This window comes from Gekko japonicus, unplaced genomic scaffold (assembly GCF_001447785.1).
Source record: "Gekko japonicus isolate JY-2015 unplaced genomic scaffold, Gekko_japonicus_V1.1 scaffold292, whole genome shotgun sequence".
NCBI classification, from domain to species: domain Eukaryota; kingdom Metazoa; phylum Chordata; class Lepidosauria; order Squamata; family Gekkonidae; genus Gekko; species Gekko japonicus.
The window spans coordinates 1,263,438-1,290,932 of record NW_015173131.1 but is presented as its reverse complement, the minus strand read 5'-3'; the positions used below and the strand labels follow the sequence as shown (position 1 = coordinate 1,290,932).

The 27,495-nt window shown below is 47.0% G+C and overlaps 1 protein-coding gene across 1 annotated transcript in view; it reads right to left on the bottom strand.

Moving 5' to 3' along the window:
* LOC107119611 (monoacylglycerol lipase ABHD6-like) overlaps positions 1–2,174 on the bottom strand; it is a 29,318-nt gene extending 27,144 nt beyond the window's left edge. The window contains exon 1 of the mRNA XM_015422130.1: positions 2,116–2,174. The gene's annotated coding sequence lies outside the window, so the exon portion shown is untranslated. The remainder of the gene's footprint in view (positions 1–2,115) is intronic.
* Between the last annotated feature and the right edge of the window lie 25,321 nt (positions 2,175–27,495).

The following is a 27,495-nucleotide window of genomic DNA, read 5'->3' as shown; positions in this document are numbered from 1 at the left end:
GGAGCCGCGGTCGCCCGGGCCGAGATTGGGGGGGCAAGGCGGGCGACAGAAGGCCGAGGCCTCCGTCGGCCGGCCCTCTACAGAATCCACCCCCCAAACCTCCAGGTATTTCCCTCCTTAGAGCTGGCAACCCTACATTCCCCTCAGTGCCTGTTGGTAGGCAACTAAGCTTGGTCCTGTCACCTACTTTGGCCTTTGGGAGAAAACACATTGGGGCCAGTCCTGATAGGGTTGCCAACTCCAGATGGGAAATTCCTGGAGGTTTGAGGGATGGAGCCTGAAGAGGGTGAGGTTTGAGGAGGGGTGGGACCTCAGACAGGTACACTGCCATAGACTCCACCCTCCAAACCAGCCATTTTGGTCCTGGGTAACAAAACTGCCAATCTCCAGGTGAGGGCTACAGATCACTCACAATTACAACTGCTCTTCAGGTAGCAGAGATCAGTTCCTCTGGAGAAAACAGTGGACTCTGTCATTATACCCTGCTGAGGTCACCACAGCAAATTGACACTGTTTGCCCAAAGCCAGAGCACTGCCCCAGAGCCTCCTTCTAGATCTCGTTGTATTGCTTTCACAACGGGCTTTACTGCTAGTGAACAGATAAACCATTGGATCCAATTCATCAACACATATACTGTGAAGCAGTCTTACATTACATGTGTTTCTGTCCCCAGAGACAGACCTTCGGATCTTCTAATAGCCAGATCCCAAATATCTGATGTATTTCTCTGAAAACTTTAGTCCAAAAGCTATTTACCACAATACAACTTCACCAAGTATGCATAAAATTAGGGGGGGGGGGAGGGTTGCAAGCCACATTTCTAGCACAATAATTTATTCATTTTATATATTTGACTCAATCTTTGGGGAGTTAAGTACCATTGGGTAATGCCTGATAGTAGTTTCCTTTCAAACTAGCACAAATGGCAGATGCTAACTTTGAGAAAAAGATGTTTTACCATTACTTAACAGTTATCCTTCCAACAATCTTTGGCCATTTATTATAACAATAGTTGAAGTTAGGATCAAACATCTGTTTCCTTTGATTAAAATAGGTCATGGATAACAAACTTTTCATATTTGTCCTTAGATAAATTAACCTCTCAGAATATATAAGACTTCCCTGAAGCTGGTTCAAAGCCATTTCAGAGTTTATAAGGTTCCACAGCTGAAAATAGTGAAACCATGGTATTGTAACCAATGCACCCTCTAAGCTGTGGAGTCTTGTGAGCAGAAATGCTACTTTGTGAGCTGCTGGCATTAAAGTTGTGAGCAAGCGATTTGGCTACTGCATAAATTGTAGTTTGCTCTGGAGCAGTGCTCCTTCTAAGCTGTGGAGTCTTGTGAGCAAAAATTCTACTTTGTGAGCGACTGGCATTAAAGTTGTGAGCGAGCAAGTTGGCTACTGCATAAATTAGTTTGCTCTGGAGCCATCCTTCCTGAGCTAAGACAAAAATGTGTGAGCCAGAGGCTAAAACACTGTGAGCTAGCTCACACAAACTCAGCTTAGAGCGAACACTGCTCTGGAGCAATCCTTCCTGAGCTAAGACAAAAATATGTGAGCCAGAGGCTAAAAAATTGTGAGCTAGCTCACACTAACTCAATTTAGAGGGAACACTGATTGTAACAACCTTTCCTGAAAATGGAAGACACCTCACTTCTTTCATGATATCATGAGTACATTTGGCATGTTGTCTCGTTGTTTGCCCTTAGGTAGAAACAGATCTGTCCTTATCTCCACAAGGGTCTTTATGAGAGTGATAGATCTCCCCTTCATAAAGCAAACTATGGTACTTCCATGGTAACAAATCCCAGAGAACAAATCCCATAATAATTTTTTCATAAGGCATTACAGTGAGTCTTATAATGTCTTAGACTAACTAATTATTACTCTAACAAAAACTTTCAAGGACTAGCACCAGCTTCAGATGCATAACTAAAAATGGATTAGCTTTTAAGGTGCCGCAACACTCTTTTTTGTTTCTTCTGCAAAAGACTATATGACAGCTTCTTTTCTGAAATATAGTTATCTGGTTTGACTCTCTTAAGTTTTTAAACATCTTTAAAACATTACCAGTTCTCTACTCAGTTTAAAAGAAACTCCAAATTACTTACCTGTACCAGGTGCTCTTCTATGAGTGGTGTCATTTACTTATGCTAATATAGGCAACTGGTGTGCTTCAGTATGTACCAAAGGTCTACTAAGGCTGGTGTTATTCAAATGAAAACTATGGTTTCTATGACTGGAGAGAATAGCATCTCTCCATGTGAGCAAAATTCTTACCTGCTGATTACACTTGACATTGGAATATCATGTTGTGATTACCAGGGCAGGAATGAAACATTGCAGACATTTAATATCTAATTACAATGGATTATTTCCAGGTAAGAAACCCAGATGTGCTTTCATGAGGTTATTGACAAAGATGGTTGTGGTGAAATGACTTCTCATCTACCACTGTACTCTTCCTGTTCTCTTACAAAAGAATCTCAAAGAAAGAATCCAGTGTGAAACTGCTGAATTTGTTAACAAATTAAAAAGAAATGTACCCACCAGGGCTTAATGGGGACAGGATTACACACTCACTTGACTTTTTAGTGCAATTGCGAATGAGTTTGTCCAAAGGTCAACTGTGTTAATCACAACAGGTGATCTCACGAGAGCTACAATAGTAGGTGATCCTACGTCTTTATTTTTAAGGTCCTGTTTGAGTCTAGATATGCTTGTTTCTCAGGGTTTGGCTGTTCATCATACCAAGGATCTAGCCTCTGAAGTCAACAGATACTTGAACTCAAGCCAACTCATAAATCGCATGGGAAAACTAATAGCCCAAAGCAAGGCTGTAATGACTAAATAAACAGGAGATTGATCCCGAAAAGCACAATGGAACAGATGGTCTTACTTTAGCTAGCACTTTATTATGTTGGATGGTTTCGTTGGTTTTAGAATGGTTTTAACTGTAATTTATGTTTTAATGTAATTTATGTGTTTATTCTTATGTAAGCCACCCTTGGCTGGGAGGGTGGGGTAGAAATTTGATAAATAAATAAATAAGTCATCTTAAATTATGCCAGAGAAGGTATCTTACACACTGCTCTGGTAAGCTCTCTCTTACTCTTTTATCCTCCTTGAGGCTCAGTTGTGGAGTCTCCCAGATGACTCCCAAATGGCTACAATACTGAAGACTTTCTAAGTAGTGGCACCCATCCTATGGAGCTTCTAGGTAAGCTCAGCTAGCCAGCTCCATATCTACTTCTATGTGATTTTCAGGAAAGCCTTTTTTTAAAAGCTACTGTTAGTAGGAGTTTGACTGTTAAATGGATTATAGAGGTTTATTTATCATGCTGGTTGTTATTAAAGCCCTGTCAAATTCCACAAGATTTGGGAGCAGTGCCTGGGGAGGGTGGACTTCATGGAATGTGATGTCACATCCTCCATGATGTTCTAGGAATTTCTCCAAACTCTATGGTATTTATTTATGTATTCGGAGGGGCTCAAGATAGATTACAAAGAAAAAAACCAGTACAATCAACAAACTGGGATATTCAAAAGCTAATGCAATGGGCATTTGACTTGTAGAGATCTGGAAAATCAACCAGAGGTGTAGCACAGTGTCGGTATTAACATGACGCATTATACAATAGCAAAAATTACATAGTAGGAGTAGATAATAATCTGAGCGAGTCATGATCAAACTGTTTTTCTTTAAGGATATTAATTAATTTGGAATCTTAGGAACTAACTAACGTTATTACCCTGGGTAAGAAACCAAGTGAAAGAACATTGAACCAGCTGAATAAGACCTGGGCTGAACATTCGCACTTCCTTTTCTGTAGGTAATTTAAAGGCTGGGCATCTGTGTGGCTTGCTGACAGAACCAGAACCACAATGAAATACTGTTGTGGTCCGTTACCTGCTTGGGGCTTGCATTAGGGGGCTTTTTTGGATAGCTATATATGTTTGTAATTTATATTTTATGTCAGCTTCATTTTGAAAGCTGCTTTAAGTCTCCAGTGAGGGAGGGAAGCAGGATAACAATTTTGTGAGTACACAAACCTTGCAAATGCTGAAAAAGCATTTGATACAATCAGTTGGACATTTATGAAAGACGTATTGACTGCTTTCAGACTGAGGATAAAATTTTGCAATCATGGGAATTTTATCCATGGGATTCCCCAAGGCTAAACTGTTTCTGGATTTGTGGAAGGATATGAACTTTTGTGAATCACTTTTGTGAATCATTCAGGAAGCCTCATACCCTGTCACAAATTTTCTTTATCTTTAAGGTGCCACTGGACTCTTTTCTACTGCTACAGACAGACTACAATCTTACTGTTTTGTGATTATTTTAATTATACTTTGAATTACATCAAGGAGTCCAACATGGTGTTCACTTCCCTCACTGCTTTTCAACACATGTATTGAAACTGGGGGGGGAATAAGACAGGAAAATGCAATCCTGGGAATAATATAGGGGTGCCAGACAATGCTCCCTCTTAGCTGTGGAGTCTTTTGAGCAGAAATTCTACTTTGTGAGCTACTGGCATTAAAGTTGTGAGCGAGCGATTTGGCTACTGCATAAATTAGTTTACTCTGGAGCCAGCCTTCCCGAGCTAAGACAAAAATGTGTGAGCCAGAGGCTAAAAAACTGTAAGCTGACTCACATTCACTCAGCTTAGAGGGAACACTGGTGCCAGACCCCCCCAGTGTGGGCCGGGATCCCATGGTTTTGGGTGAATACTAACTGTGGTTTAAGGCCGCGTAAAGGTCGGTTAGGCTGGCGCAGGGCACTAGCAGCACTATGCTGCCCAGTACCACTGGGGTAACTGTACTGCAGCTGCATGCCAGTGCAAACCCCTGTGCCAGTGAGAATGTGGGCATGCTGAGGGGTGTGGCGACATTTAGGAAGCTCCCTAAGCACTTGGAGTACAGGAACACCCCACCTAACAGGAGCAAAGTTATGCCACCAAAAAATGCCAGCATAACCCATTGGCAGCCATGTTAAGTCAAAATCCATTTTCCCCAAACACTGCCGTGGCCATGCCCGTGGGAACCCAAGCATCTGAGAATACCAACTAAGGGCACACTGAATCAGCACTCTCCCCTCGACTGGCTGTGCTCCCTCCCCAGCACCTAATCACAGGGGGCCCCACACTACAAATGCTTCCGACAGGTCCCTCCACAACACATGAGGTAGGGCGTGCAGCACGGGACACTGTCTGACAGCTCCCTACCATGCAGACTTAGACCAAGTGTGTCTGTAAACCGTCCTGAGCCTGCCATGGTGGGGAGGGCGGGATACAAATTAAACAAACAAATAAACAAACACACCCCTTGGTGGCAGGGAAAACAGAGACAGCACTTGGTATCACTGGGCAAGCACTTGGTGGAAACATACCACAGATAGAACAAAGTACACGCTTTGTGGTTGACCTCTCCCAGCTTTCAGCCCCAACAGGTACCCCTATCTCCTCAACTGGGATCCGCTGCACATGAATAGGTGAGCAAGGCAACCTTTCCCCAGCCCCCTTCCCCTCCTTGGCCAACAACAGTGGCACCAAGCCACACTGGCAATAACGTCTCCTGTTCCTGACCCCAGCAGCTGGGGAGCATGCAGTGCTCCCCCACCCACCCATAGTCCCTGTGGCCAAGCAGTTAGGTGTGGGGGAGCCCACCTGAGGCAGCTGCCAGTGTTAGAGAATGAACTTGATATTTGCTTTATGGACTTATATTTATTGCTACATACTATGGACTGTGCACACACACACACAGGCTCGGAGAACTGTACACTCTAAGTCACCTGTTGTGATGCAACACATAGAAGGTGCCTGCACAAGCCTTACACGTGAATAAGGTTTCAGTTACACAGTTACCAGCCTGGTGAAGGAGCACACACACCTCCATTATTGTGAGCAGTAAGAAACAACAACTTGAGAAGAGACAGCCCCCATTGCAGATCTACTTGCGATCACCTACAACATATCCATGCTTTGTTCCTGCATTGGTATTTCCTGCCAAGTGGACATTTGGTTTACAATAGGATGGCCAGCTTGATCAACACTTCAATGAAGCATCCTGACGTCAAGGTTTCACACCTGCCCAGACGTCTTCCTTGAGTAAGGTTTTAGATTTCAATATTGACCACTCCTTATAGGCAACCTCCCACTCCTATAGGCAACCAATAGGATTAGTTTTGGGATGGACTAACAGGAAGGTGGGTCCACAGGTTGGAACAGTTACCTCCCACCCAATGGGCCACCTATAAAAGGAAAGGACCAGTCACCTGGCCCTTCCTAGCTAGCATTCCCCACAACAACCCCTGTCTGCTTTTTACTCCCCTTGAGTCCCACTTGCTATACCCAAACCCTTGCCTCTACTTTGATCTCTTGATCTGCAGTCAAGAGACCCACACGTTCTGGCTGGTTCTGGTCATGTGTTAAAACTCCCTAGTTTTCTATTTCTTCCCATCCATTCTTCATTGGAACAACCAAGTTGCGAAGACAGATAAGTATCACCCATCATCACCCTACCTGCCAATGCAACTGTATTTTTAAGGAACTTGATGGAATGTGTGAGTGCATCAGTATTGTTTGTATGAGATTTATTTTCTTAAGTAAAAGACCTTTATTTTAACAACACCAGCCTCGACTCCTTCTCTGGTAACCCTTGGTGGGAACAGGACTTTGGTATAGTTGGCAAGAACCAGTTTATAAATTGCCAATTGCTGTAAAAAGAGCAATTTGGCTAACACCAGGGGGGGACAAACATGACAGTCATGTAGTGGCTTGCCCTCCTCACCAGTTGGCAGGGCTCCCCCTGCACAGATTGCAGCAGTGGATGGGAAGCTTCACCACAATGAGTACCGTGCAAAGACACATGATTGCTGAACTCTTTTCATTGCAGGAGTGGGCTGCCCTGACGCGGCTGAACAAGTGCTCCTCCCAATTGCTTCTGGATCAGATGTGAGGAAGGTTAGGACCCAGTGCGCCAGGAGGAGCTGCCCTGCAGCATCAAAGTGAGTGCTAAATTAGAAGTTTAAGCTCACCTTTTGCCCAGAAACAAATAGGGGCCAGGCTTGAACACCCCTCACATTTAGGGCTGCCAACCCCTTATTGTGTCCTTAAATCTAGGCATCAAAAGAAGGAGGCAGCATAGTTTCAAACAGGATCCAGTTCTTTCACTGCCTGGAGCTGCAATAACTTCTCTTCTCCCTGTTCCTGCCCACACCAACTGACTTGTGGGGGTGGCTACTTAAGCCCGGACTGTTTAAAAGAGAGCCTGTTGCTCTATGTTTTTGTCTCGTTCTGATTTCTTCTGACTTAGTTAATAAAGCTGATTCACTGTTCACAAGCTGTGTTGAGTCTCGTACTTAACAGGTAGGATGGAGGCAAGGCATACAGGAAGTCCCCAGAGGAACCGCAGGTGGAGAAATGGGTTACTATCCCATTGGAAGAGTGTGGACTGGCACACCAACAGCAGGAGGAGGCTGGCTGATATATTCTGCAGGATCCCAAGATCTACAATTAAGCAAAAAAAATTTTTTTAAAAACCTATCATTTTAAAACATTTTGGATTTTTCTACAATCCTGGGTGCATCATAAACAAGGTGCTGGAGCCTGGACCTAGAAACCTCCAGCAGGACAGAAGGTTAGGTGAAAGTAGCAGTGGCAGCAGCTGGGACAAAAAGGGGGAGAGGAACAGAGAAAAAGCTAGTATCTGTGAGAGAAAGAAAGACAGAGGTGGGATAAGTTGGTAGACGGAAAGAAAGTGGAGAAAAGCCTTGGGTGAGACACAGGAGAAACAGAAGGGAGGAAGAAAGTGGTGAAAAGGTTGGGAAAGGGGAGAAGGTGAGGGAAGATGGTATTTCCCTCTCCTGTGATTCTCAGGGTTCCCCAGTTTATTAACTGGGCCATAGAATGTGGATAAAAATCAAATCATCCACACAATGGAGCCAGGAGCAGATGGGAAGGATTGTAAAAACCAGAAGGAAGTCTGGGTTTGTGGAAAAACCTGTAACCTTAAATAATTAATTGGAGCATAACCCCCCCCCCCAATAATATATGAAACATCTGTAGTTTTAAGAGCTGAATCCCCCTTGGGATCTCGTTGGCCATTTTGAGGGTTGTTAGGCAACCACAACGATATCGCCAAGCTTTCCAAGTCTTGGTTTCTGTTCTTCAAAGGTGGGTAGTGGGAGAGACAGGAAAAGGCAAAAGATGGTGAGGAGAGAATGAAGCAAGGAAAAGGAAGGCAAGAAGGTGAAGCTGAAAGGGGAAGAATAGAAAAAGGTAGTTGGGCTGGTGAAGAAAAGGGCAGAAATTGCCAGGGGGAGGAAAAGAGAGAACACTGAAGACTGGCTGGGAAGATAAAAGGTAGGTTGACTGGTGTGTGAGAGACAGACAGAAAGAAGCAGAGGAAGGGGAGAGGTTACGGGGACTGCCAGGGGAGAGAAAGAGGAAATAGTTTGGGGAGGCGAAAGCCGCTGCAAATCCTCATGGGCTCCCTGCTTGTGTATGTCTATTAGGGTAAATGGTGCTGAACAGAGTAACATAACATAAACAACCCTAATGCTTTTATGTTACCCATGTCTCCTATTTAATTGGGGGAAATTAGTTCTAAAGGAGACAAAATGACAGTGGGTAACTGAAAATCTCCACCAATGTTTACGGAGATTTTTCCCCTTAGAAAACTCTTGAAATAAGCAGGCTGATGTTTGATCAGAAAGGTTTTTTATTAAAAGAGTTAAAAGGGGGGCAAAACACATACACAACATACTTAACACACACATAAGGCTAGCTAAGAGCAAATCATGGAGGAGTGGAGAGAAAGGAATTTCAGGAGGGTTATAAATACCAATCTAGAAGACAGAGGTCCATGGAAGCAACAGAAAAATGACCAGCATTTCATGAAGAGAAGGGGGTGTTCAGGATATCCAGGGACACATACACTGACTGGAGGCTGGGCACTCCAGATATAGGAAAAATTCTCTCTGGGACTAGCTAACATATTTGCCCCCAAAACAATATGGGTTTTTCAGAGGTGAGATTTGATGGGATTTCCTGGTGTGAACTATAGATGTAAATTATGCTTGATGGGCTGGCCTGAGGTAGTTATAGATGTGGCTTTTGAACATCAGAAGATTTTCTGAGTTGATCATCCTCTGAGGAAGATTCCTTATGAAATGAATTGGAACCTAGGTGCTCGTTGCTTGTCACCTGCTACAAGCTGGAACTATATCAGATTACTTTAAAGTGGACTTCACCATTCGATTTTCACACTTGGTACAAGCAGAAATGCATTAGAGTTATAAATTTACTTTTGTTGTGTGATAGAGTTCTTGCACAAGCTGTAGCTTGGTGAATATTAGAACATGTTATATAGCATTTAAAACTATTAAATGTATAATATTTTATTGACAGTTTAGCAGTAATTTATCATGGTGGTTTTCTTGTTTGCAAGGAGACAGGGATGGGCCAGGAGGCGACGGGAATCTGGAATGCAGCAATAATAGCCAGGAACCTGGTACCAGAAAAGCTCAGACCTTGGTGAAGTAAAATATGCCTCCCAAAGATGAGCAGCCAAGAAGATAGCGATCAGCTTTCCTACAGAGAAAGGACTGGCTACAAGGGAGAGGCTGTCAGAGGGCCAACGAGGACTGAGGCAATTGTAAATGGAGAGGCAACTCATGTGAGAAACTCCGGTGATCAGGCGATGAGTACAGTAGAGTAGCAGCAGACACTTTGTTGATCTTAGAGAGACACCTTCTGGTGAGAATAAAGAGTGACTAAATAAAAGAGCACCTGTATTGTAGTACTTGGTGTTTCTAGCCTTTCCTCTCTGGAAAAGGGTGGGGTCTGTATGAACCATTACAAGCAGGGTTGGGGGGGGGGGAGAAGGACCTCAGCTTGATATAATGCCATAGAGTCCACCCTCAAAGGAAGCCATTTTCTCCAGGGGAACTGATTTCCATAGTCTGGAGATCAGTTATAATTCCAGGAGATTTCCAGGTTAGGGTGATGGTAGCTGCTGAGGGACTATATCAGGGGAACTGTGGGGAAACCTGCCATGTGGAAACCCCATTGCCACTGCACTGTGCTGCCAGCAACACCAGCAACAGGGAAACCACACAAACCTATCCCCATGTGGAAGCCACCAGTGATCAATATGAATATCGATAGGAATAGTTTTGGATCTTTTCCTGCTTTTATTCAATCCCACATCATTAAACTATTGTAGGATTATTATGATGACAGCCAGCCCACTGATTGCTTTTGCAGGATGAGTCTGTTTTACTAGCTAGCTCCTTTTTACGTTCAGAACAATAGCAGATGGGAATAAATGTGAATGGAACTGAATGGGCCCAGCCCCTGTGCCTTTCACAGCAGTACGATGTGCAGAAATGAAGCAAGTGAAGCTTCTCACATGGAGTTAAAGCAACAAGGCAATTAACCAATCTTGTGTTATCTCTTCCCTCAAACAACTGTAGATCATTGAATGCAATCATCCAACAGAATTCAGAGCATGGACTGCAAGCGAAGATTCTGTAAGTCACATAGGTAAAGGTAAAGGTTCCCTTGCTCGCAAGCCAGTCGAATCCGACTCTAGGGTTGCGGTGCTCATCTCCATTTCAAAGCCGAAGAGCCAGTGCTGTCCGAAGACGTTTCCGTGGTCATGTGGCCGGCATGACTAAACACTGAGGCGCACGGAACACTGTTACCTTCCCACCAAAGCGGTACCTATTTATCTACTTGCAATGTCTTGCTTTCGAACTGCTAGGTTGGCAGGAGCTGGAACTAGAGACGGGAGCTCACTCCGTCATGCGGCACACCCGGGTCTCGAACTGCTGAACTACTGACCTTCCACAGCCTGCAGTTCAACGTCTTAACCACTTTATTTATTTATTTACTCAGATTTGTACCCTGCCCTCCCTTGCCAAGGCAGGCTCAGGGTGGCTAACAGCATAAAAACACAATACAATAAATACATAAATATCTAAAACAATTCATTAAAGCTAACTTACATCCTATAAAGTAATAGCGACTGGCTTATGGTATTAAGAGGGCCTCGTACACTAAATGATCATGCTCAGTTTCGGCCGGCAAGCATGGCTATCGGTAATAGACCAGGCACCAGGTTTCAGTTATCCATAAGTTGTTGAAGTTGATATTCAAAGTTGTTAATGTTGACCACGATGGAAATGGTGGTAATGGTGGTGGTGGCTCTTAGTTAAAGGCCTGGTGGAAGAGCTCCATCTTGCAGGCCGTGCGGAACTGTAGTAAGTCCAGCAGGGCCCTGATCTCCTCTGGGAGCTCATTCCACCAGTATGGAGCCACCACCGAGAAAGCTCTGGCTCTGATTGCTGTTAGTCTGGCATCCTTGGGCCCTGGCAGGGCCAGTGGGTTCTGTGACCCTGACCAAAGTGCTCTCTGGGGTATATATGGGGAAACACGGTCCCTCAGGTATGTCGGACACTGGCCATACAGGGCTTTAAAGGTAAGAACCGGCATCTTGAAACGAATCCAGTATGCTATTGGCAGCCACCTGGCCTCCATTGCTCCATTGTTAAGTAGGCATCCAGGAGCACTCCCAAGCTTCTCACCTCTGGTGCTGGCACCAATGGTGCCCCATCAAAGGATGGGTGTGGAATCCCTTCCCTCGGTCCACCCCGACTCAGGCACAGGACCTCCATTTTCGTCAGATTCAGTTTCCCTCGGCTCAGTCTAAGCCAACCAGCCACAGCCTGTAGCGCCCAGTCTAGATCTTCTGGTCGAGATCCAGACCCGCCACCCAACAGCAGATAGAGCTGGGTGTCATCCGCATACTGGTGACATCCCAGCCCAAAGCTCCGGGCAGTCTGGGCAAGGGAGCACATGTAGATGTTAAATAACATCGGGGACAGCACTGTCCCTTGAGGCACTCCACACTCAAGTGGGTACCTCTGGGAAAGCTGTTCCCCTACCGTCACACTTTGTTCCCGACCATGGAGAAAGGAGGCAAGCCATTGCAAGGCAAGCCTCTGTACTCCTATGTCGGCGAGGCGGCGGACCAGTAACTGATGGGTGACCGTGTCGAATACCGCCGACAGGTCTAACAGCAACAGTACTACCGATCCGCCCTGATCCAAATGCCTCCAAAGATTGTCTGCGAGGGCGACAAGTGCTCTCTCCATCCCATGTCCCGGGCAAAAGCTGGACTGGAAGGGATCTAAAATGGAAGCATCATCCACAAAGCTCTGTAGCTGCATTGCCAAAGCCCTCTCTATTATTTAAGCAATCTTTTCCCATGCAGTAGATGGGGGAAAGTATTCCGATTTTACTTCATTGTATAAAAATAACAGGTTTGGGGCTTTTTCGATTTGATGCCACCACAATATTGCCACTTGCAGTGACAAATATTCCTTGTCCGAATCTTACTTCTTGGGAGTTATATCTCCAGATGCAGTGGATCAGCACCTTATAAACTTCTGGCATCAATAAGCACTAGATGCAGTCTTTCTGACAATTAAGGACTTCTGTTTTTAAAATCCAGGTTGTTATAAAACTAATGGCTTGTGCTGAATGAAGCATAAACAGAACTTTTATTTTTCTGCACTCTTCCTCGCCCTGCCCACCCACAGTCTCTTCTGACCCCTGGAAAGATTATTTCTTGTGTTGCCAGATCCACATATATGATATCTGTCTGGGTTGGGGAGCTGAAGTGAGGAGGGGAAATGAGGTAAAATGTCCCCTCCTTACTCCTCCATCAGCATAGCTCCACTGATCTCATGATCTCATCATTCACCCCCATCTTACTGCATCCCTTTTGACACGTGCGGTTATTCCTGTTTGTCAGCTTTGCAACCCTGGAATAATTCTTCAAAGAAAGAAAGACAGACAGACCAAGGTTACAAGATCAAATGGATATACAAACTGTCCACTAAAAGTGTAGATTATACATTTTCTTTTGGTTTTATACCATTAAAGGAATAACGTTTAGGACCAATAGCCATAGAAAAGTTAATAGTAGTGTTGCCAAGCAGCCGCTTTATAAAGCATTTCTAAAGATTCTTAAATATGACCGCAAAGCTGGACTGTGAAATAAGTCAGTCACGGTCATGGACAGGACTGTAGCCGTAAACCAGTTTGAACTGCCTTGCCTGGGTGCCCCACAGTTGCGGGGAGCCCAGTCAAGCCGGCGAGGGAAGGCACAGGGAGGCATTTAAATGCCTCCCCGATCCTTCCAGGGGTCCCCCTGACCTGCCCGCCTCGGAGTCGCCAGCGGGGGGGTCGCTCTCCAGACCTTCCCTCTGTAACCACGCACGCAGAGGTTTTGGCTGTAGTGGGTGTGGCCAACTCTGAAGCCAGCCGGAACTCCGTTCCTGTGCGTTCCTGCCCAAAAATAGCCCTGCAGCTGCTGGTGTGACCTTGGGTCAGTCATAAGTTCTTTCAGAGCTGTTCTCTTGAGGCAGTTCTTGAAAGAGCTCTCTCAGCTCACCTACCTCACAGGATGTCCGTTATGGGGAGGGGAAGGGAAAGGGATCGTAAACTGCTCTGAGACTCCTTCGGGCAGTGAAGGGCAGGGTATAAATCCAACCTCAGAAGAAGAAGAGATTGGATTTATACCGCGCCCTTCACTACTTGAAGGAGTCTCAGAGCAGCAGCAGCAGCTTGCAATCTTCTTTTAAACAAGCTGGGGATGAAGGCTTTGCATTTTTATAAAGTCCTCCACCCCTAACCATCTCTCAACTTTTCTTGTCCCTCCCTCCCTCCCTCCCCAGCAGATTTCCCAACCCTAGCTGGCACCTCAGCAGGAGAATCAGGAGGGGGAACAAAATATTCAGTAATGTCAGGCTGAGTCTAACAAATAGCAGGAGAGCTCTGGGTGGGGACACGGGAGTGGGAGGTGATGTTCTAGGTAATACCTCAAGATGGGTCGCTGTGTTTGTCTGTAGCAGCAGAAAAGAGCAAGAGTCCAGGAGCACCTTAAAGACTAACCTTTAAGTGGCAGTGGTAAGAGGTAGGGTTGTCAACCTCCAGGCAGTGGCTGGAAATCTCCTGGGATTATAACCAGGGGTCATTTCTTGCAGGAGCGCACAGGAGCGGAGCTCCGGCAGTAAAGAGCCCAGGGGGCGGGCACATGCAACAAGCCCCACCCTCTGCTCCCAGCAGCCCTCAGTCAGAGCAAGAAGCAGCCAGGTAAGCTGCAGAGCTCCCCCTGCCCCCCCCCGGTCCAAAACAGTCCAGTGGCACCTTTAAGACCAAGTTTTATTCAGCCACAAGCTCTCCCTCCTCTGTGAGGACAGATCTGCACATTCCCCCCCCCCCCAGATAGCTAGCAATCCAAAACAGTCCAGGGGAGCCTGAGCAGTGGGTGTTGCCTTCTGACACACTTCTGGTGATGTCAGGGGGTGTGGCATATGCAAATAAGTTATGCTAATGAGTTATGCTAATGAGCTCCTGCACCTCTTTTTCTATGAAATGACCCCTGATTATAACTGATCACCAGGCAACAGACACCATTTCATCTGGAGAAAATGGCTGATTTGGAAGGTGGACTTTATGGCATTCTGAGTGTATGACGGCCTTCGTGTAGGTGGTGGACACAGGGCTGATCTCCAACCATTTGGAGTATGAGTCTACTGTTACTAGGAATAACAGCCCCTGGAAGGGCCCGGCTAAGTCAATATGTAGCCAGGATCAAGGTTTGTGTGTAGACTCCCATGACTGGGTTGACGCGCTTGGCAGGTTTGGATGGACCACCTGGCAGGTCTGGCATCTCTTTACCCAGGCCTCGATCTCGGCATTGATTCCTGGCCACCAAACGTAGCTCCGGGCCATAGCCTTCATCCTCACAATTCCCGGATGTGCCTCGTGGAGAGCGTGGAGGACGCGTTGTTGCAGGGCGTGTGGGACTATGACCCTGTCGCCCCACAGAAGACAACCCTTGAGCGCCGACAGCTCGTCCCTGTGGGTTGCAAATGCTGCAAACTCAGGGCCTGCAGATGTCATGGGCCACCCCCTCACCACCCAGTCCAATACCCGGGAGAGGATGGGGTCTCGAGCCGAGCAGGCAGTGATATCCTGGGCCTGAAGGGGTGGCTCGGGAAGGCCTTCGAGCATAAGGACCCCGGGGGCGGGGGGCGGGTCACCGTCTCTGGATGGGAGGCGCAGTCTGCTGAGGGTGTCAGCATGCCCCATCGTCTTGCCCAGCCAGTGTTCCAGGAGGTAATTGTATCCAGCCAGGAAGAGGGACCACTGAAGAACCCTGGGCGAGAGTACCTGGGGGGTCTGCTTATCAGCCACAAACAAGCCGAGAAGAGGCTTGTGGTCAGTCACAGTAGTGAAGGGGTGCCCAGACACAAAGTTATGAAACCTTTTCACTCCTGCCACAATTGCCAACCCCTCCTGGTCTATCTGCACGTAAATGCGTTCGGTGGCCATCAAAGTCCGTGAGTAGTAAGCCATGGGGACCTCCCAGCCATCAGGAAGAAGGTGGCCTAGAACAGCGCTGACGCTATAGGGGGAGGCATCGCACTCAAGGACAACAGGTAGGGACTAATCAAAGTGCGCCGACACCTCATTGGAGATTAGTAGCGCCTTGACCCCCTTGAACGCTGCCGCCTCCCTCGGGCCCCATGACCAGGGTGCTGAATTGTCCAGGAGATGGTGAAGAGGCTCGGCAACTGCAGCCTTGTGTGGCAGAAAGGCGTGATAAAAGTTCAGGAGTCCTAAAAATGCCTGAAGTTCTGCCTTGCATGTGGGGTTGGGGGTCTCCATGATGGCCTTGACCTCATCCCGTGCCGGATGGAGGCCAGACGCATCAACCCGGAAGCCCAGGAACTCTACCTCCAGGACCCCAAGGAGGCACTTCTCCCATTTGACTTTGAGTCCCGCTGAGTCGAAACGGCGAAGGACAGCATGGAGGCAGGAGGCAAAGTCGTCCGGGGTGGCCACGGCGATAAGGACATTATCGAAAAATGGTGTCACTCCAGGTATCTGTGATAAGAAATTTTAGAAATATAGAAGGTTTGGGTTTAAAAATGAACCAAATAGTTTATAAAATCCATGTATCTGTCCCTGTCTTTGCTAGCAAAACAGCAAACAGGCTTGGCCTGCCTCACCGAACCAAACCCCATGATTCTTTGCAAGCCCTTTGTTCCAGGCAAATCTCTTTCTCGGTCTTGCACGCAAAAGTTCACACATTCCATTCACAGTATCTGAATCAATGTAAATTTCCACAGGTGTGAGACCCACAATTTCCTAAGCAATATAATGTGTCTAACAGGAAAGGCCATTTGGGCAGTGACAGATACAGGAATTCACCCAATTCCATCTCAGAGATAACATCAACGACTGATCCTGTAAACAAAAATGTAACTTTTGTTGTGTGAGACACAAGGAAGCAATCTCCTGTAAAACTTCAAAATGCTAATTCACAACTGTAATCTAATTATTGGGGGGACCTCTTTGATCATTTGGTATAAATACTGGTCAGTCTCAACAGACCTTCGCTGGCTCTTGAAGGATCAGGAGAGGTTTTACTCTCCTGAGACTTTGGGGGTCAGCCCGGAGGGCCTTTCGTTTTCTGCATGCTTGGGGGGGGGGACTTTGCTTGCTTGTTTATTGTCTGTGTTTTCACTATCAGCATTTAGGAAATAGGAGTGTACTGTGTTGGTAAAACTTTGAATGTTTTTCTTTTAATAAAGATAAGTTTTATTTTAAGAAGAGAGTGTCTCTGCCAGCGCTTAGCGATTTCCAAGCTTACACCTCTGCCTTTGGTAAGAAGGCAACACTCAGGGGACACACAAACCAGGGAAAGTGTGGGTGGCACGGGTAAAAACGCATTCACAGACACATGCAGCCACACTTTTCTCACAACAGTATCCCTTTCAATAAAAAGTCCATTAGTTGCTGGAATATTCCTGGGGCCACAATTACGCCCAACTGTAACCTCCTAACCTTAAAAGCCCCCCGGTGCGTCTGGGCTGTCGCTGTGGCCGTCGCTGTGGCCATCGCTGGGCCGTCGCTGTGGCCTCATCTACTGGCAGTTGTTGGTACGCCTGTGCGAGATCCAATTTGCCAAAAATCTTAGCTCCAGCTAAGGAAGCCAACACATGACTCACGACAGGGACAGGGTAGGCATGGTCAGGGAGGGCTTTGTTCAAAGTGCATTTATAGTCTGTGCAGATGCGGATGTCACTGTTAGGCTTTACAGGGGTTATGATGGGGGTCTCCCACAGCACATGGGAGACCGGTTCGAGGACTCCTTGCGCCACCAACCGGTCTAGCTCCTCATTGATTTTCAGCCGCAAAGCAAGCGGGGCATTGCGGAATCGCATGCGGATGGGGGCAATTAGGGGGTTGAGTTGTAAAGAAACAGGGGGGCCCTTGTAACAACCCAGAGCCCCATCAAATACTGTGGGGAATTCCCCGCAAACATCAGCAAAGTCCCACGGCGCACATTTATTAATCCCCCCTACTGTGATGACCAACGGTGAAAACCACGTCCGCCCCAACAGACTAACCAAATTTCCTTCCACTACTATCAAATCCAGGAAACCCTCAAAACCCCAGTACTTCACCCGGAAAGACCCCACACCCCTTATTGGAACCGGGTTCCTCTGGAAGTCCACTAGGCTCAAGGGTGAAGGTTGCAGGTGGGGCCCGCCATTGGGACAAAGTCTGTTCAGCATTTCCACAGAGATGATGGAAGCCGCTGACCCTGAGTCTACTTCCATTTGGCAGAGGGACCCCTCGATCGAGACCTGAACCTGGATCTTTGGGGCTGCGGGCAAGTTGGGGAGGCGTAGTACCTGTAGTGAGGGCTGGCTGGTCAGGAGGTAGAGATCATCCATGCCCTCGGTGGTCTCATAGTGCGCAGAGGCCTGGCGGTGTGGCTGCGGCTGGGGTGGATGGTTCCAGTTGCCCTTGGAACTGCGGAGCTTCACATTGCTGATTCTCCAGGCAAACTGGGTCAAGAGGTTCTCCTCTACCTTGGAGAAGTCACACTCCATGGCGTGATGGTGCAGCATGGCCATGAATGCGGTAGCTGTCTCGCCAGGCTTCTGAATGCGCCCCTGGAATTCCATCCATTTGGCCAGCGTCGTCGGCTTTTGTGTGGTGTACCTGGTCAGGGCATCTAAGATCTCCTTGTACGTACACTCAAGGATTGCCTTCAGGGCCAGGAGACTCTTTGCGAGCCGGATGGTGTGCATGCCACAAGAGCTGAGGAGGAGAGCCCTTCTCTTGCCTGCATTGGTGATCTCATGGAAGGCGAGATGGCAGGTCAGTTGGTCTGTCCACGAATCCCAGAGCTCGGGATGAGTGGGGTCAAAAACCTCTAGGTGTCCCGGAGCGGAGGCCATGACTCTAGCGTGGAGCGGGGGAGCAGCGCTCAGCGGTGCGGTGCTGCTCGGGAGTGGTGCGGGGCGCGGTGGCAGTTCCCGAAAGATGCTCGGTTCTGCACTGGAAGGTGAGCCTGGCCTACTCATCAGGATCCCATCCTCGTCACCACTGAAAAATACTGGGTTCAACGCATGGAGAACTCGAACCACAACATGCATTCAGACGCATTTATTGTACTTCACAACAAAACACACAAAACGACCCTGCAAGGCCAACTATATACACACACCTCTGTCCCCATTGGAGGGTTTGAATTTCCCGCAAAGGGTGCTATTGGTGGACTCCCGGTGGACTAAGATCCTAGGTCACCATTGTGTTTGGGACCAAGCTCCTGCTTTAGCCGCGGACCCCTGGTGGCGGTCTGCATACATAATACATACAAACTGAAGGATCCATTTTTGCTAGTTATTTTATGGGTCAGAAGTAACTGTCATAGGACTATTTGTAAACAAGAATAATATTTTAAGCAAAACGCACATTTAAATAGTGGTTGTCTTTCCCAATCAGGATATGGGAAACATTTTCCAATGGTTTTATTGAGTTTCTCATTCTAAGAAAAATTTCTCATGACTGTAGTCCATGACCCAAATCTTCCTGAACCCCAATCACCAAATATCTTACAGTGCAAACCTCCCACCTTAGCTGAATCTTTTGTGTGTGTGAAGGGCAATTAGTGGCAATTCAATTTGATTTTTAAAAATTTATCTTGCATCCTTAGATCTTCCCAAAGGAATGTAAGATTCTTGCCATGTAGCAATTGAAAATATGGAGCAGAGGTCCATCAGTGGCTATTAGCCACAAGGTATAGCTAGGGGCTCTGGGGCAAGTGATGCTCTGTCTTCTTCTTGGTGCTTGGGGGGGGGTCAACAGTGGGAGGGCTTCTAATGTCCTGGCCCCACTGCTGGACCTCCTGATGGCACTGGTATTTCTGGCCACTGTGTGACACAGAGTGTTGGACTGGATGGGCCTTTGGCCTGATCCAACATTGGCGTCTCTTATGTTCTTATGTTCTTATGAAAAGTATCTGTAACCAAGAGCTAAGTCATCTGCAAAAAACCCTGATAATTTAAAATTATCTTGCCCCATCTGGACTTCATAAATCCTTGTTGTATCTCTAATTAAGTCTGCATGTATCTCTAGCACAAAAACAAACAATAAAGGTGGTAGAGGGCAACCTTGCCTCTTCCCTCTATGTTTACCCCATTTCTCCACAAGGGACTCAAGATAGGTTACAATTTTAATTAAGTCACCATAAAACACAATAAAACTACATAATAATAACATTAAAAATAACATATAAACACAGGAGGAAGCGAGGCTATTCCCTCTGGAGGAATTTGACCCTCAGTGGCACGATCACATAGTCCTTTGAAGCTGCGGGGGCAGCCCGCCAGTGCATGATCAGACACAACCACGGGTCAGTCGTTTGGGGGGGGTTTGCCATTTGTTTCCAATTTGCTTAAATGTGGAATCGATGAATCACATCTGAGCACTGAGGGCCCCCTATGGAGTGTGCAATGATGCGCATCACGGCAAGGGGGGGGGGCGATGGCACAGAGTCGGGATGGCCTGATCAGACCATCCTGACATCATGAGAGAGCGCTGGAGCAATCAGACAGGGGAAAGTCCATCCGTGGCCTGTAGCAACCGGTTTGCTTTCCATGGTGTCTTTTTACTCCGCTTCTGTGGCAGAGCAAAACGGGTTGCCGATGGGTGCGAGGCACGTCCCAGATGTTCATGTCTGATCGCGCCCTTTAAATCCATGCGGCATTCACACCCGTGGCGCAGCTAATTGTGAGTGTGTTCGTGCACACAGATTCTCTACTTCAGCCCAGCCACACTGGAAAATTCTATTTCGTTAAGAAAATCATCTAAACAGTTTGGCCTTCTATAACTTCTGGAAAACCAACATGGGGGCCCTCGTAAAACTATCAGTAAGGTTATTGCATCAGGAGGGGGCCATCACTAAAAATGTTCTGGTGCAAGTGGACACCATTTTCAACCAGCCATGTTCATCCAGGCAGATATGACACAAGGGAGTATTATGGATAGCCCCCTCTACCTTTTGGTGCAGCCATGCCATCCAATGAATCATGGCTGCAGCCAGTAGCTGGTATGGCAATTAGCTGTGTCTGGACATCCAGTGGGTCATCAAAGGTCCCCTGCCTCTTGCTCTCATTGTCTGAAGAGCTATAGCACACATACAGGACGTGAGGATTCAGCAAGGAGGCACTCAGAGTGAAGGTTGGGGTATAAATCCAATCTCCTCCTCCTCCTCCTCCTCCTCCTCCTCTTCTTCTTCTTCTTCTTCTTCTTCTTCTTCGTATCCCAACTTTGGGATACCCTAGCCCCGCCTAGCTGATACACCGCCTGGTGAACCACCCCTCAGGGGCCCATGGCACCCCATCCCTGCACTTCCCTGGAGCCCTGACAGGGCAAAGATGGCAGCTCCTGAGGGCCTCTAGGAAACCACCACCAGAGGAGAGACCCATGAGAAGAGTGGCCAGCCGCCATCACCACCTCTGAGCCGTGGGCCACAAACTATGCCAACTCCTCCCAGCACCAGCCAAGGAACACAGGCATGCCCCAGAGCTAAAGGCTACTTTCCAGACCCTGTGGCCACCGCCTGGGAGCACAGGGCTGTGTCTCCAGCTAAAAGGAGGGGTGAGGCCCTGGGAAGGAAGCCCAGGGGTGGATCCAGGGGGGAACGACCGGGAGCAGGGAGGGGTACAAAAGGAGGGGCTGCAGATGGTCGAGGAGGACTGCCCTGGGAGTCTCACAGACATATGCCAGAGAGACAGAGATGGCAACGAGACCCAGGAGGGACGTGAGAGAAGGGAGGTGACATAACCCCCTTCCCTGTTCATACAGCTGAGACCTCTGCAAGCCCCAATGAGAAAAGGGGCACTTTGTAAGCGACTTGAAAAGGACCAGGGCTACCCCAAGATATCTCTACAAGGAAGGAAACCACAAAGTCCAGCAGGGACAAGGAGGGGTCATAGGACTCTTGTGACAAGGAGATTAGACAATTTCACGGAGGAGAGGTCTATCAGTGGCTACTAGCCACGGTGAACCTCCATATTCAGAGATAGTCAACTTCCAAATTCAGAGAGGTGCAGTTTGGTGTAGTGGTTAGGAGTGTGGATCAGCTTTGTTATCTGCATTAGGTTTGGCTCAATTAGGGTGTGTGTGGCTTCGATCGGGTGCCGACCAGAAGGCATTACCAGCTGCTCCCAGACCTCTCGCTCTTAAATCAACTCTAATTGACTATTTTCAAACAAACTTGACCTAAAATATGCCACCTAAAGCTTCTAAGGGCAAAAAGAATCAAAAGAACTCCTTTGCTAAAGGAATTTTTTGCATCGGCTGAACTTGCCAGTACCTCTTCAGCTTCATCAGGCAATGGTGATACAAATACTGCTGACTCTCTCTTCACACCAAAGTTTTTATTAGAAGCATTGGGGAGACAACGTCAAGAGCTGAGGCAAGATATGATGGATATGATATCACCTCTAGCCCAACGCATGGAGGAATTGGAGTCTCAATATAAGCAATAAAGCAGAAGCATTAAAGAAAGTCACCTCCCTGGAAAAAAGCTTGGAACCTCCTCTCAAGACAGTTGGTCTAAAGGAAAAATCATGATATTGGAGTCTTGCATAAAAACAAAAACTTGATCCCCAGCTCAGTTACTCATGGGACGGCCTGTATGTTCTACACTGCCCATTACTGCTGATTTACTCACTGGACCGGGCAACAGTGATGTATGAAGGAAGAAAGAAGTTATGAAACAATAATAAAAACAGCAGTTTGATAAAAGATCTAGCTAGGGAACACCTAGGTCTGCAACATCAAGTCCTGCATTACTCTATACCAGCAAGCCACTGAACTTATCCCAGACAAGTCTGTCCTAGTTAGACGGCCTTGTCTTGGCAACCTCTAGGGCTGCCAACTCCAGATTGGGAAATACCTGGCGATTTGGAGGGGTGGATCCTGGGAGGGAAGAGTCAGGGGAGGAGAGGGACCACAGCAAGTACAGTGCCATAGAGTCTACCTTCCAAAGAAGCCATTTTCTATAGGGGAACTGATCTCTGTCATCTGGAGATCAGTTGGAATTCTGGGAGATCTCCAGGCCCCACCCAGAGGGTGGCAACCTTTCTTTGGAAACAGAAGCCAGAGAGCACTGTTGTTTTTTAATCAGAGCAGTGAGGCTTTCCTCTACGCAAACGCTTATACAAATGTACTGGCCTTATAACTCTGATCAGATGACCACAAGGACCTACTGAAGTCCATTGGGAATTATATGTTATGAGGAGGTGACTAATGAATCACAAGATTAATGGCATCTTATGAGAAGCATTTATACAAAAGGTTTTGCCTATATATTGTGGTATGCTTACCTCTTTATGATAATATGGGTCACTAAGGAAGGCAAATTGCTGAAACACATTTGCCTCTTTCATTATATAAATATTGTGAAATTTGGAATCTTTTATGATACACACTGTTGCATATTTTGAACAACTGGTAGGTCTTCGATTTATATAGTATATAGTGAATTAGTCCTTAGCAATATTTGGGGGGGCTGTAACTGACATCTTTATGGTGTGCTCGTAGGGCACACATCAGACTTTTTTGGATGGGTGGGTGTACTATGACATCTGTCTGTTTTTATGTGGATATTTTACATGTTGCATTTTCCTCCCTTTTCCTCTACTTTCTGGGTTACCTAATTAATCTGCCCCCATGCTAGCCATTTTGTAATTTGGCCCCTAACCTGGGCAGGCATTTTGTGATGCCACACATGTAAATAAATATTCTCAGGATTAACAAGATCAGGGAAAGCTTTTTGTCCCTCAAGGACAGTCATCTATTTATGTTTGGGGGGGGAGGCTTTTCAACTGAAATCAGACCATGGAAGACCCATTTCACAACCAAATGTCTTTCAGTTTTTGTACTATCATGTGGGGCAGTTGTAAGCAAGCATTTCAGCATTAACTGACTGCAAATTAAACATTGCCGTCCAAACTGCAAATTTTATTTTGGTTGCCTGTGGGAGGAGAATTCATTTCACCACAATGCTGTTGGCTAGTAATCCACGAAAGCTAAAGGCAGAACTACCCCCTGTTACACCTGGAGGGGTTAAACTAGAGCCCCATTTCTGAACATGCACTCATTTCAGCAGTGCTTTCATATAAACAGCACTGCATTTTCATGCAAAATTTAAGTAGCAGGTAAAAGCAAAGAGATATTATTATCTCTTGTCACAGGAATAGCAATTAGATTATTTTTAGTTTGCCCCTCCCCTTGGGATTTGGAATGTGCCTTTCAGTCAATGATCTGTAACGGGGTGCCTGGAGGGTGTCATAGTGACTATCACTGGATTTCCGGACACAGCTTACTTCTTGAATCTTGGGGATCAAACTCAAACGGTCTTGAACAGAAAAGGAAAAGAATGGAGTTCTGCATAACTTCCCTGCAGTTCACTGGCTAGCAAACTACTGAGCGTATCCCGGGCAAGTCTGTCCCTGTTGGTTGCCTTTGGCTTGCTTTTGTTTGAAAACCAAAATCAAACAGCACTTTCCCCCGTCAAAGCAAAGACCCAGTGCAGGCTGTCTTCTATCTCAGTTGTTCTGGAGGTCCTTCAGAAGAGCCCAATAATCATCACCTTTGTGTCTGTCCAGACAGAAGCACCTGCCTTCCTCATAGAAGATGCTTGGCTTGAAACCTCCCGATACTTTATGACTGATCCTGCCCCATGTTAACAATGTTGTGATTTGGCCCTGCACCTTGGCACCCATTTTGTGATGGCACCCACTACACTTTCTCTCCATTTCAAAAGTGTTCTCAGGTTTCACAAGATTGGGAACCTGCACTCTATACTGACTTGGGGGGGGGATTATCCCTCAAGCACAGTAATTGATTTACATTTCAATATGTTGTCAAAGGCTTGGGGAACTCCTACAAGATAATGACTCAGGACTTCCGGTTGATGGCGGCACGCTCACGGACTCACCTCCCGGACCTCCCGGGGGTGTCTCCGTGCTCTGGCAGATGGAGGGGGTGAGCAGGCTCGTAACCCCCCCCCCAGGAGCCCGGGGAAGGGTCCCTGGCCAAGGAGCTTTGAGGGGGTAGCCTTTTCTCTGGCCGAATGCCAGAGAATCGAGGCTCCCCCTTGCTCCAGTGAAGAAATGAACACAGGTGGTTGTCCATTGCCTGCCTCTGCATAGTGACCCTGGACTGCCTCGGTTGGTCTCCCATCCAAGTAATAACCAAGGCCGACCCTGCTTAGCTTCCGATATCTGACAACAGCAGGGTAGCCTATGGCCATCCAGGTCAGGGCAAGAAATGAACACAGGTGGTTGTCCATTGCCTGCCTCTGCATAGTGACCCTGGACTCCCTTGGTTGGTCTCCCATCCAAGTAATAACCAAGGCCGACCCTGCTTAGCTTCCGATATCTGACAACAGCAGGGTAGCCTATGGCCATCCAGGTCGGGGCAAGAAATGAACACAGGTGGTTGTCCATTGCCTGCCTCTGCATAGTGACCCTGGACTCCCTTGGTTGGTCTCCCATCCAAGTAATAACCAAGGCCGACCCTGCTTAGCTTCCGATATCTGACAACAGCAGGGTAGCCTATGGCCATCCAGGTCGGGGCAAGAAATGAACACAGGTGGTTGTCCATTGCCTGCCTCTGCGTAGGAACCCTGGACTTCCTTGGTGGTCTCCCATCCAAGTAATAACCACGGCTGACCCTGCTTAGCTTTCAAGGTCTGATGAGACTGGGCTAACCTGGGCCATCCAAGTCAGGGCTCTTAACTTGTAGGAAGAGCCTCTAAGACTAGAGGAAACCTCCTTGGTGGATCTCTGGATCCACCCCAGTGCGGAGCAACCCCGGAGTTCCTTGGTGTGGGTCTTCCATCCACATACTAACCAGGGCCGACGCTTCTTGGCTTCCAAGATACGATGAGACCGGGGCATTTGGGTATGCAGTTCAGGGATCCCTAGCCCCACAGTTCAGACAAAGGAAATACTTTTAGTCTTGAGTCGGTCTGCACAAATGGACTGGCACAGACTTGCATCGGTAGTGCTGAGAGTATGGCCTCACTAACTGTGGAACGGCCCTAGTTAAGAACCTAAGGAAAGCGCTGTTGGAAAGCGCTGGTTCGTCTGGTGAGGACTCTTTGTCTGAGCAGGGGGCATCAGCCCCGAAAAGTTCCTACAAACTGCGGAAGAGAGAAGAGAAGAAGTAAATGCTGAAGGACTCTGAATTGTGCCTTTGAGAACTTTGGTTCTAGGGGATGATGGGGGGCACTGTTATTGGGCAATTAAATGTAACTGGGGATGGTTAAAAGGGTTAAAAGATTGACACAGTTCATAAGAAGTACAAAGATGAAAAGTCTGAATGAAGTATAAAAAGCTAGTTGGAGATCTCCTCTCTTGGGTTTTTAGTGGGTTCTTTACTTTCTCCCTTATATGTAGCTTTCCCTTTCCCTTTTTTCTGTTCTAGTTTTTGTAGTGTTTAAAAAATCAATAAAAAATCCCCTCCGGGGGCTTTAAAAAAAAAAAAGATAATGACTCAGCCCTACCCCACCTTCTGGAGTAGATATAAATTACCTGCCTACCATTTTTCTTCTCACCTTGACACAGAGACCACTCCATCTTTCTGTGTTATACCTCTGAGGATGCCAGTCACAGCTGCTGGCGAAACGTCAGGTCCTACAGTGCCAAGACCACGGCCACACAACCCGGGGGAAAATCTACAGCAACTAATGATTTACATTTCAATTGTTTCTGCCCATAGCAGGCTATTTAGTTGAAATCAGATCATGTATACACATTTTTCATGGCCAAAGGTCTTACACTTTTTGTCCTCCCTGGTGAGGTAGTCGTTAGCTAGTATTTCAGCATTAATTCGGTGCAAATTAAACATATTTATACCCAAACTGCATATTTTACTTTGGTTGCCTGTGGGATGAGAAGTCATTTCACCATGCCACTCTGCTACTACGCCATTAAAGGCTGTTATGATGAGGAAATGCTGGATGTCCTGAGTAACACACAAGAGACCCGGGGCCCAGATAAATCATCTTCTATCCTTGGGAAGGAAGCAATAAAGTACTTGGGTTTCAGGCAGAGAGATGATGATTTACAGAGACAAAGAGGCAGGACAAGAAGAGGCAAGATAGATCACTTGTGGATATCTTGAGTTAGAACCATAAAAAAAGAAGACATTCTACTGGGTATGACTGGGTAGAGGGAATGGTGTTAAGCATGGGGATTCAGCCCCCATTTCAAGATAGGTCGAAGAGAACGCTTCCCAGCTAGAAAAGAAAGAGTTAAACCTTTTAACCCACTCTGAGAGGCGCACAAGCCAAGCGTGGGGGAATGGAAAGGAAGCCTTCAGTGACAACTAGCCTCTGATTCAAAGTTCCAACTTTGCTTGTCTCCATTCCTCTGCAAGGAACGTCAAGTTAAAAACCTGTTTTTGTTTCTTTTTATTAATTTCTGTAAAACTTCTGCTAAAGTTGTGAAGCCATTTTTGTTTCTTTTTATTAATTTCTGTAAAACCTCTGCTAAAGTTGTGAAACCATTTTCCTGTGCTTCTGTGCTCCTCAGAAATGGAGACGACGTGTCTGTAAATATTTTAGAATCATAGAGTCGGAAGGGGCCTCCAGGGTCATCTAGCTCAACCCCCTGCAGAATGCAGAAAATTCACAAATACCTCCCCCCACACACACACACACCCAGTGACCCCAGCTCTATGCCCAGAAGAGGGCAAAAAAAAAAAAATCCCGCCCCCCTTTTTAAAGATCTCAGCCTGTGGCCAGTGGTTCTTACCCAAGCACCTGGCCTTTTATTCACACTTAGACCAAATCACCTGACTGGGATAGAGAGCTGGCAGTTGGGGTGGGGGAGGAGAGGGGGTAGCAGCTTATGCGTGCATGTAGGTCACCCCATCAGTGCCTCAAACCTCTGACTGCAAGGGAAGGACAGATAAGTCTGAGTGGTAGCAGAAAGTTACCTTGTGTGATAGGAAGAGGGCTAATGGGTTAAGCCTTCTCCACCCACGCATGTTGATCCCCACCATTGCACTGGCACTGGAAGGGAAAGA